The sequence below is a fragment of the Electrophorus electricus genome, chromosome 2, assembly GCF_013358815.1.
Source record: "Electrophorus electricus isolate fEleEle1 chromosome 2, fEleEle1.pri, whole genome shotgun sequence".
Lineage (NCBI taxonomy): Eukaryota > Metazoa > Chordata > Actinopteri > Gymnotiformes > Gymnotidae > Electrophorus > Electrophorus electricus.
This window is the reverse complement of record NC_049536.1, coordinates 20,141,991-20,154,660: the sequence shown is the minus strand read 5'-3', so window position 1 is coordinate 20,154,660 and position 12,670 is coordinate 20,141,991.

Sequence of the window (12,670 nt, the reverse complement as noted above, 5' to 3'; positions counted from 1 at the left end):
TGTCTCTGTGCATAATGTCAAACATTTCCTCAGGGAATGATGTCTAAAGTAAGGTATTGAAGAATATTAGTTCTTGTTATCATGAAAGCATCCCATAAACTGAACTGAAAAAATATATAAAGGTGAACGAGTAGCAAATGCTGCCCATGCAGAGATGAGCAAATGTCAGAGCTTAATTAGAAGCTGCGTCAGTAAGGTATGGGCTCATGTAATTATCACAGCCAGTTCCAGTCTGCCCTCCAGCAGGGGCTACACATGGTGCCATTATGAGAGGCAAATTCAATAAAGTGTTCACTCCCAAAGAAAATTCTGGACTAATGTTTGTGGTGAGGGAGACAGAAGCTTTTTGAACTCCAGCCTAGCCTCCAAGTAGAGGTGCCTGTATCACTTGGTGGTTGTACGCATTGGTGGTACATCTATATTCTGTATATATATATATAAAGGTTCTGGGTACAACCATTTAATCACAAATAAACACCAAAGGTTACCAGATAATAGGTTATAAAGTCTGCAAAAAATAAAACAAACAAGATTTACAAAATACCTTTCAATACTGATATATAGTACATATGAAGTATTATATTAATAATACCCAAGGTAAAAAAGGTAAAATAGGAGATAGGATCACAATAAGAAACCCTGCTAATACACTCTTAAGTTAACAGTTACAACATTCATCCAAAGGAACTAAAAGGTTCTCTATACTCTCTTAACATGTGGCTCAGTCAAATCTATAGCTTAATAGGACTTAATTACATTGACAATATCTATCTGTTCTGGGGTCATGGAGAATTTTTTAGACCTGATGGTGTCAGCCTTAATAGAGCTAGAGTGAAAACATTTAAGGACAACCTTCTGTTTTCACTTTTCACTTTTTGGCACACTGAATTAATGATGGGCTTTCCAACATCTGTCCAAAAGAAGAAAGTAATGGCACAGACACAGCTGAGACAGAACATCTAACTCTGGATGAACGTTACGATTACTTGCATTATCCTCCAGGGGCATTTACCAGTCATCACCAGAATCTCCACCAGGGTCGATTCTCCACAATCAACCCCCTCGACGTTGTCACGCCAACATTGTTTTCTTGGTCCAACTCAGCTAGCCCACAGGTTTTACCCCAAAAAATGCAGGGCACCACCATCCCCCGCCATCTTCATCCTCCTTGGAATAAACTATTTATTCAAGCCAGGTCTCTGGCCAACAAATCCTTTCTAGTAAATGATCTAATAAACTCTAATACTCTAAACTCTAACTACACTTAATGTGTCTTACTGAAACATGTTTAGCAGAAGGCATTAGTACAGCTGTTTTCACTGAGATAGTCCAAACTTCAGTTTTATGAAAATCGGTCAAACTAGTAAGAAAGAAGGTGGAGTGGCTGCTTTATTTTAAGAGACTTGGCAGCTTTCTTTCTTTTGAATACCTCGGGTTTATACTGAAACCTCTAAAATTCTATTTTTAATAATTTAGCGATCTTCAAAATACTATAAAGTTCATTGATGACTTCAATGAAATGCGCTGATTTATTTTGATTGATTATGACTGTTTCGTCATAAATGGTGATTTTTATATCAGGTAGGAGTGTGTAGGAAAATGCCAATGAACTTTCTGCACTATTTGATAATTTTGGTCTTTTGTGGCATGCTGAATTTTGTAGCAATGTTCTGATTTGGTCATTACTAAGGATCTCTGTGTTTCTAACATTATTGTTAAGGATTTGTCCCTATTTGATCATTTTGGTGTTTTCTTTGACATAGTCTCTCTAGATTCTTACAGAAGCTTTGTTTTTGTTCAAAAACGGTACATAAATCACTGCACAAATGATCAAATTATGAAGGCTATAGCTATGATACTATACTAGTTCAGATATATTTATGTCTCCTGGATATTTTCAACTTGAAAAATGTAAATGTCATGGACATTGGACTATTGCACTGTTAACAACTAAGAAGACTTGGTTCAAACAGATAGCTCTAATAGAGAAATGCCATGACCGTAAAAGCCTTAAAAACAGAGTGCAGTAAAGCTGAGCATAAGTGGAGAAAAAAAAACAAGCTTCAAATCTTGTCAAATTTACCTTTTATAAGTAAGATACTTAAGGAACTGATGTATAACCATTAAATATGGTTTTCTTGATAAATTCCAATCAGTTTTCCAACCCCACCTTAGTACTAAGACTGCCCTCATAAAGGGATATACCTTGAGTCTAGTAAAATGTCAGTCTTGGTGTTGCCAGATCTCAGTTTTCCATCTGGCACTGTAGATCATAGAATACTGTTATACAAATTGGACAGTTGGGTAGGACTATCAGGAACTATCCTTAAATGGTTTGGGTCTTATTTAGAAGGTCTGGGTTATTTTGTCAAGACTGGCAGTAAGGAATTGGACAGGATAACTACAACATGTATAATGCCCCAGGGATCAGTCATGGGCCCTGTTTTATTCAATCTATTGAATTAGTCAAAATTTCAGTACAGCAAAATTTGAATATAACAGTTATATACATGATGCACAGATACACCTGGCTTTCTCAATGGATGATTAGACCCAAAGAGACACATTCTGTCTGTGTTTGGCGCACATAAATAACTGGATGAGACATCATTTCCTTCAGTTAAAGACAAAACAGAAATTATGATTGTTATGATCATTCTGTTGTGGAATGTCTTAATATTAGTGCACGTCTTCATTATAGGAAGCTAAATTCAAAAGACTTCAAAAGTCAGAAATCACGGTGTCCTACAGACTTGGATCTCACCTTTACTAGCTCACATCAAATCAGTCATCAAAATAACTTTCGACAGTCTTATGGCTGCACCAAGAATCAAAGGCTGTATGTCCAAACAAGACCCAGAGAAACATGTGCATTGATTTATCACCAGTAGGATTAGATACTGTTATGGTCTCCTAACTGGACACCCCAAAAATACCATTGAACAGCTACAACTTATTCAGAATAACCAATCCCAAAGCACCAACAAATGCTAATTAAACAGTTACATTATTACTTATACACTCAATTATAACCGATAACTCTTTCAATTACTACATCTTAACTAAACACCACATACTTTCTTTCTATAGTTCCAAACATGCAAATTGTTGATATTCACATCTTTAGTGTGAATATAGCATTAACAAAGCATAGTTTTACCTGTCACTTAGCTAAAATGGCTGTTACTTAGCCATTCACTATTAGCTGAGTTAGCATATGTACATGGGTTTAAACAATAAACAAAGTATAGTGGTGGCTCAGTGGTTAAGGTACTCGACTAGTAATCAGAAGTTTACCAGGTCCCACCACTGCCAAGTTGTCTCTGTTGGGCCCCTGAGCAAGGCCCTTAACCCTCAAATGCTCAAGATGTATTCAGTCACAACTGTAAGTCACTTTAGATAAAAGCGTCAGCTGTAAATGTAAAACAATAATTTGACACACATTCCACACACAAATATAAGACTATATTCTAAAATAAGAGGAGATTGGTACCAGCAGTACTGTATCAGGCGTGTCCATGAGTTTCTAAGTTCTGGTTAGATGGGAGATGCAGCAACATTGTAGCAGGTCAGATTTTGTATCTGGTGATATCGTAACATCTTTTCAGATGCTGAGGCCTACACTCATCTAGCAGGTTCTCAGATGTTTCAGGTAAGGTCTCCGATGAGTTCACTAACCTTTCTGTTTCTATTTAAGGGGTGCACTCAGGTTTTTCTGAAGCATGTCTATCAGATTCTACATCTCTATCTATGGGTAGGTGGCCCACACTTTTATCCACATTTAATCTCCATCATAATTTTCTCTAGCATGTACTATGCCCTCACTCCTTAGTCTCTCCATGGGTGCGATGACACTTATCTTGTCTCTCTGGCAGCTTAGTGTGGCACTGGTAAGGCAAAATCATGGGGTAGTACTCCTCATTCTCATCATCTTCAGATTCAGCAGGTTGCTGTCTGGTTTATTTTGTTGGAGCAGTTTTACAATCCATGTTGACACATGACTGGTCTTGGACTTCCAGTGGCAGCTGATCACAAGGTAAGAGCAGGTTGCAATGTAGCACTCTCAACTTCTCTTTTGCTCTCTCAGGTCTCAATTCATAAATGGGGACATCTTTTTTCACTTGTCATACTATGACATGGATGATGTCTTCCCAGTGGTTTCTCAATTTGTCTGTCTTTGCAATACTGTTCTGACATCAGACACATGACTTTCAGAAGTTTTGCTAAATACACTGGTGTTGTCTAAGTAGATGACACAGTTTTCAGGCACTCCTTCAGTCTTGCCTTGGTCTAGACGCGAGAACATGGTGTTTCCTTCAAAGCTGTCAATGACATTCTGAACTCTAGGGATTGGCTATCTATCAGGGTGTGCTTCCTGATTCAGGTCCCGGGAGTCTATGCAAAGGTGCAAAGATTAATCTTTTTTTTTTCTTACACATACCCCTGGACAGGCATAGGCAGAGTTGATTTCTAGATCCAGCGCTGTGCAATCAAATCCAGTAAGTAATTATACTCAGCTGCAGCTTTTCAGTACAGCCTATGTCATTGTCAGATTTGGTGAATGAGCCTGACTCCTCTCTTAGCATTTGGCAAAACAATTGTTTCTGTCCCTTATCGAGGTGAGATAGGTCAAAAGGAGGGTCCCACATCTCACTGACATCGACAGTCTGGAGGGTATTCACTCTAACAGGTGAGTTGCTATCCTGAAACATGCTGATCGGATATGCGGATATTTTTAGGCTAGGCTCCCTTGCTATGTAATATCATGATTAATTGTATTTTGAACATTAAGAATTAGAGATGGGGTGGTGGCTTTTTTTTAACTATTACCAGGCTGCCATAAAATTCAAGTCTCCATGGCCACTCTGGGTTGCTATCAGGCTGAAATGATAATACTGCGTCTTCTCGGAAGGGCTTTGAATATATCCTACATTCCACCTGAACTACATTGTTTTGAGCCATTGAACATTTGCCAGGCTGTTTTCACTGCTCAAGGCTCATGGCCTTGATAAATGTATTGACATTGTTTTTTTGTAGAGTTGTAAATGCCATTTTCACTGTTTTCATGAGTTTTTCCTCAGCCATATTCTTATTCTGTTCCATCTGGATATCAATAACTATACTTTCTATCATATTAAAGTGTGATTGCTGATGGGTTTTAACTGTCAGATTGTCGTTGGGCTTTGAATATCAGTTTTTCAGCATTAGCTGCCAGTTTGAAGTTAAGTTATACCCACCCCACATAAGGTATCTAAGAGCCATTGGCAGCTTCAACCTGTAAAGGATCAAGCAGACCAGTTATTTCAGAAATGCCCCTCAGTTTCATGTCAGGTAAGTGTATAGCTTTCAAAGCTTCATGAATTGTACGTATCTGTGAGCCAGTATCCCACAATACTTCAGTTTTCTTGCCCTGAAGATTTATGATACAATTTATGATACACTTTTTTCTCCAACTAGCTTAGTCACAGTCAAACGTTTCTTAGTTAGAATTTTCCTTCCTCTTCCATTTATGGTTTTACCTGATTGAACCTGTCTGCTATGTTCAGGAGTTATGGATATTTGACATTTTTCTTTGTGTTTTGACCAGTGACTGATTTGGCAGTCCCTAGAACAGTAGAATGCATTCTTGCAGACATAGTCTAAGATGCCTTCCATCTTCCTTACCACAGTTCAAAAAAGTCTGGGACTTGTAACTGGTCACTCCCTGTCCTGCATGGGCAACCACTCTTCGTTTAATAGCCTTAAGTGAGGGACATCTGGTGCTTTATATCTCACTGCTCCCACACTTGCAGCAATGTTGACAATAAGCTTCTCCTTTTTGCTGGCACATGAAACATCTGGGTTGAGTCCAGGGGACTGGATAATTTTGTGATGAAAACGTTTGCTGGAACTGAGCTGTCCTTCTCATTACACCTGGGCCAGTATCCATACATAGGTGTATCAGGCTGGTGGGAAGAAGCCTTCAACTGATTTGGAGGGGCATATTGCGATTGTACATTCAATGGGGGTTGAACCACCCTGTCATCTGTGTCTCCGACTACAGACCTATACAATAGTGATGCAATAATTGGTTTCTATATGAACTCTTTAATCTGTGAGACTTCTGCTTTCAGGTCTTTTAGTGATAGATGGTCAGACTTAATTTCCCCAACAGCAGGAGGGATGGTGGTAGGGGTTGATAGTCAGAGCACCTTGTCCCACTACTAAACCCAATAAAATTACATTTTCTGCATTTAGCGGATGCTCTTATCCAGAATGACTTACAAAAGTGCTGTCATTTAGTCTTAAAATGTATGCTAACTAGTACAGTAGATTAGAGTTTAAGAATACTGTTGAAATACAGGGATCAATGCTGACACCTAGAAGTGCAAAACAAGTATAAGCTCTATGTCAGACAACAATAAATACAATAAGAAACAATATCAAAAATTTTGGTTACCCAACAGGTGCAGGAACAATAGTCATCTTAAAATATTCCACAAAAATATAAGACTTTAGTCTGTGTTTGCAGACTGCAAGGGACTCTGCTGTCCCGACAGCCAGTGGAAGTTCGTTTCACCATCTGGGAACCAGGACAGAAGTCTGCCAATGTCCATATTGTTCAGTCTACCGGACTGTTACACTATCAGACTATTCTCTGTCCTGGTTCCCAGTCTCTCTCATTGGCACATGATGTTAGGTTTCTCCAAAACAGCCCATCTGAGGTAGTCATCTGCATGAAGTAAGGCTGTAAATCACTCTTGATATTGTCATTTTGTAGAACTGTGAGGATTGTGTGCACAAAGAGGCTCGGCACAACAGCGAGATCATATTTCAAGCTAGACTCTGCCTCTTGTGATGCAAACAAGATTTTCTGTCTCAAGTCCATTGTCCTAATCAAAAGGTTTTATAGGATCTCTTTACTACTTTGAGCTTCCATGGCTAACTGCTTATATAGCTCAGTTGCACTCCTCTCCTGATAATGTGTTCTCAGAATTCTTCTAAGATTGGGCAAGGAGAGATCACTTGGACCTTCAAGGTAACTCCATAAGTGGGGACCTGGAGCTATAGCCCAAATGACTGCATCTATATCTCTGACTCTGAATGATCTATACTGAGGCCATTCTCAGTCGTGCAAAGCTGGAAGATGTCAGTCTATCATTCTGCCCCAGTTCCCCAATCTGCTCAGAAACCTTTAAGTCTTTATGTCAGTGTGTGCTATTGGCTTGGATAGAAGATTTCTCTATGGCAGTGATGTCTCCACTAGTTTTGTGCTGCACCATTCTGCTCATTAGTTTTTGCGTTTCAGTTTCTTTTAGCTGCGCAATGAGTTCCATTTGGTCTAGATCCCATTTTAGTTTGTCTTGTTTTTCTACTGAATTAGGCTTAAGTGTTTCCAAACCCTCACTTCCATCATCTTTTACACCCAAGAGCTCTGCCTTGCCCTCATTCCTAAATTCTGTTAAGTCCTCTCTCTCAAGATGCTTGATGATGTGCATGATCAGAGCACTGCGTGTTTTCACTATTGCCGTTTGATGTGGTGCTTTTGGGATCTGGAGAAAATCACTGATTTATACTAATTGCTCTGTACTCACTTTATATAGGACTCCCTTCACCTCAGTTTTCAGGTTTTCAAGTTGCCACTGCATTGCAATGACTCTGGGTAGCTCTGAGTGGACGACAGTACCAATACTGGTTGTTTTTCTTGTTGTCATTCATTATGCTGCCCCCTAGTAAATACCTTGCTTACCTCACGATACAGACTCTTCTAGAAACAAGACTTCATATACTATTTCTTTCTATAGTTCCAAACACACAAGGAGTTGCATCTTTAGTGCAATTATGGCATTAATAAAGCATAGTTTTATTTAGCTAAAATGGATGCTACATAGCTATAAAACCATTAGCTGAGCTAACATATGAACATGGGTTTAAACAATGGTATTCGATAAAACACCAATGATTTTGCCACATATATATTCTACACACAGATTATATCGAGCAAAAAAAAAAAAAAAAAAAAAAAAAAAAAAAAAAAATTTAAACACTTTTGTGCATTATTAATTTTGTGTATTACTTACACATATCTGTCATCTTTGTGCACCAGTAAGGGGCAGTATTATTTGTATATCTTAGGCGAACAGCCGAGTAATGCTGAGTTCCCAGTTCAACTCCAACATGTGTTCGTCGTGTTATTGAACATAGACACCATATATTGTCTTTTTGAAATGTTATGTTAGTGCAGATATATATAAATAAATGACCTGGATGTTTGCCAGCAATCTCTCTTCACAGTGTACATTTAATAATGAGGAGCAAGAAAGTTGGCTACTCTATCTACGACAGTGACTCTGAAAAATATCCATCACCTAAGTATAGTTACCAATTCATGATCAGAAACAATGCCACACAGATTTCATACACAGTCTTTGAATAGATAGTAATGAATGAATGGATAGCTGATAAATGGTCTTGTTTTTATTAAAGCGCAATGGTGTAACAGCATAAAACAGAAAAATTGACATTTGTGTGTATTGAAGGGAACACCACCTATCTTTTCTATTGTGTGTGAGAGAGTAAGTGAGGGAGACTGGTAAGCTGTATTTTACTCATTAAATATTTAATATAGAAATTTAGCTTTAGTTTTATAATGTAATTTAATACCAGAATTATTTCATTTTTTATTCCAGCTGTGTGATCTTTGATACTATGTGAGAATGTGATGAGTTGTTTCTGTGACTCTTATTCTTCGCTTTAGTTCTGATTACATAGTGACTAATGAATGTAAATCAGCAAAAAGAGAAGCCCTCATTTCAGACAGACCTATATGAAATCCATCCATCTTGTAATACTGTATTGCTTAAAATACATGTAAGAAAAATGGAAGAAATACAAAAAATAAAATAAAAATACATAATTACATAAATTGCATAATTGACATAAGATATTTCAAGGGTTAATACTACTTGTACATTTTATCCACATAAAATGGTAGACACAGCCCTACCTATTTTTTTTTAATCACTTTTTTTAAAAAATGATTTTGGAATATTAGGGCATTCCGTTAGGTTCTCAGCATTATTCATACATAGTAGAGAGCTTACCAACATCAGAAGTTTAAACGGTCAAGTTCTGTGCAGGGGTTTCTCTGACCATCACCAAACATCTTTCAGTCCCTCTGTTGTTTATAAAGTGCTACTGAAAATTTGGATCTGTAACAAAAGTTAGGCTGTGAAACTGTTGAGCCAAAAATCCACTTATTGGATTTGTACATCACCTTTAAAACTGGAACTTGCAAAAATCGCTTATGTGGAAAATCAAAATCATGAGTTAAGACAACCTTCCACAAGCCAACAAACTTTCATGTAAACACACACACACAGAAACTAGAAAATCTACAAAATTAACACATTAAATATGGTTGACAGAAATCAGAATAGACAACAGAGAGACTGAAAGTGGTTCGTAACCTTTGCTTTAAGCTAAAATTCAAACAAACATGGTCCGTGTTAGTATCCCAGGCTAGCATCACGCCGTCATGACTCAAGTGCAGTCTACACAATTCACTGAGCAGCCATCCTCCTCAGAACACTCAGCCACCTCTGACAAATTACATGGGTAAAAAGTAATGAAAGTGCACTCTACATGATTAGCCATTTTGTTTGGCAGCTGTATTTTGACACACAGGAAAGCAAAAGGGTAATTACATTCGCACTACACACATCACTCTGAACCAAAAGAGGAAAGCACAAAGCATTTTAACTACTTTTGTCATTTTGATTTTGTGTCACAATCAGGCCAGGGACTTTCATTTAATGTAAAATTACACAAATTATTTTTGCATGGAATATTTAAGAGCACAATGTCATAATTGTCACAGAAACACTGCCCTCTAAACTAAAAGGATTATCTAAGAAATACCCTCCTCTTTTCAGGGAACACAGAGTTAGAAGCTGGACTGGCTGCACAGCCTGATCAAATGAAAGTGCACTTACCAGTTTATGTTTGTAGCCCTGGGCTATGACAAATAAGAGCCAGACAGCTGTTTACAGGGTTTGGAGCATGGAGCAGTCCATGTGGCCTCTGACTGGTAAGGAAACATGACCAGATAACACAAGTGGGAACTCACACAAGGGCATCATTCTTTTGTTTGCTTTTTTTCCCCCCTTTCTTTTTTCCATGAGGCTACTGTTTTTATTGCCATTATTAAGGTTTGTTGGCAAGGCTCATGGTGACTCCACTGAACATTTTATTTTTCCTCTTTAGGAAAACAGCCTAGGCTTACATTACACATACATGTGCCAGTCACACAAGTTCTCCTTTAGAACCCTTTTTTTTTTGAATGATGACACTCTAAATATTAAATAAACAATTATGTATCATGTTTGAAGAGAGAGATATAGATTTTTTTTTTTTTTTTTCCCCAGTTTGCAAAACTAATGATCTGCACAGAAACAGCAGCTTGACAGAAGCATCATTCAATAGCCAAAACAAAAGAAAAGAATTGAGGATGAGGAACAATCACCCAGCTGGGCACATGCTGCAATTACACTAACAATTATACAGTGGGAATGAGCCACTGCGCTCTATGTGAGGATGCTACCACCGAAGCAATACATAATTGCGATAATTGTGCACCTAGTGTCGGGGATCCTCTCTAACTTTCAGAAAAGAGAGAAAAAATAGAATAAAACAGTAAGTGAGCAATGAATGGTAGAGGGATGTCATCTTCTCAGGAGTGACATCTGTAACAAAGAGTCTGTGCTGGTTGTGGAAAGGCTGTCGGTCAGTCACCTGGTGCAGAGGTAGCACTGGCCCTCACCAGCAGACACACCATCCATGCAGGGACTATTTTGCAGTAGAGTGTGTCGTGTTACCCCCTCTGTCTCTGAGGCAGAGGGGTTTTGGGAGCTGTGAGGGGGATTTCTCTCTGCTTCTTAGGCAGAAGGTTTTTTGCTTCAAATTCAAAAGAAAAGTGGCAGACTTGAAACTGTGTGTCTGCATGGCAGGGTACGTCAAGGTCAGAGGTGATAACACTGACGTAATCAGATGTAACTGTCACCCATTCCTCTTTTCCCTTTGCCCAACTTCTATTTAACCTCTGCCATTAGACTGCGTGGTTAGACTTTTAACTGATGCACAGTAAACATCACCTGAAATCAATCTCCTATTGTAAGTAATCTTTGTTGAATTCCTAACACAACAAACATACCTGTGACGGTTCACATCCATAACCCCGCCACTCTGCTAAGGAAGGAGTGTGCAGGTTATCTTTCTTTGCTTAGCTTTTGTCTTTTCTTCACATGCAGCATGTGCTCGCTTGTCAGCTTTTTCTGTCAAGCTTACCTAGTCCTCCCCGTGTGTCTGTCTCCATCCAGGTTACCATGCTCACCGTTATTGGTTCCACCCTGTTCATTGTCATTTATTATCCCAATCAGCTGTTCCTTGTTGTTTCATCAGTCTCCTTATGTCAGTTGTTCCTTGTTTCATCAATAAACCCCAGTGTTCCACAATCTCTTTGTGTATGTGTAATTGTGTATGTGTATTTATATATTTGTATGTTTGGCAGGATATCTGTGCTGTGCTCCTTTCAGAGATGTGCTACTTTCTGTTCATTGTATTCTGTTTTGTTCATATTTGTTTTCTGTTTTGGTTATATCTTTTCCTTAGTTTTGATATACTCACTGGCCACTTTATTAGGTACACCTGTTCAATTGCTCATTAAGGCAAATATCTAATCAGCCAATCACATGGCAGCAACTTAATGCATTTAGGCATATAGACATGGGGAAACGATCTGACACAGCCTACTGTTGCTGGCTATGTCCATTCCTTTACAACCACAGTGTAGCCTACGTGGTTTCTGACAGCTACTTCCAGCAGGATAATGTGCCATGTCACAAACCTCAAATAATCAGTCACCAGATCTCAGTCCATTTTGGGATGTAGTGGAACAGGAGAGTCACATCATGGATGCACAGCTGACAACTGTGCAGCAACTGCATGATGCTTTCATGTCAGTATGGACCAAAATCTCTGAGGAATGTTTCTAGCACCTTGTTGAACCTATGCCACAATGATTTAAGGCAAATCTGAAGGTCAAGAGCGTCCAACCTGCTGTGCCTAGTAAAATGGCTGGTGAGTGTAGATCTAGAGTTAGAGGACCACAAAAAATTGTGTGAAACCTGAAGAGTTGAGTGGCTTATTTATTTTCTGAGAAGAAAAAAATCATACTATGCAAATGTGAAAATATTTATAACAGTAAACAGCAACACTGTCATCACTGCCTCCATGTTACTGCTCTATTGAGTAATAACTGCTTTATATTCTTGAAATGAGTATGATTTATTACCTCTGCTATTTTCTTGTGATTGATGCCCCAAACCTAAAAAGGACCACTTCTGTCAGATGGTTGTCAATGATTGTTTAGAAGATTGTTTTGATGGGTCAGAGGGCTGTTTATTCTGTTGCTGGTAGAGTTAAAAGCTAATACTATGCACACCAAGATCATAATATATTCTATATACTATAAGGTTTATTTATTATAACATCTATGTAAGGTTTTCTTTTTAAAGTCAACTATAGTGGATAAGATGCAAAATAAATTTGATTTGCAGCCAACAATGTCAGGTTTATCATAATAAAAGAATTGAAAAATTGATAATCATAAAATCTCAATATTAATGCAATA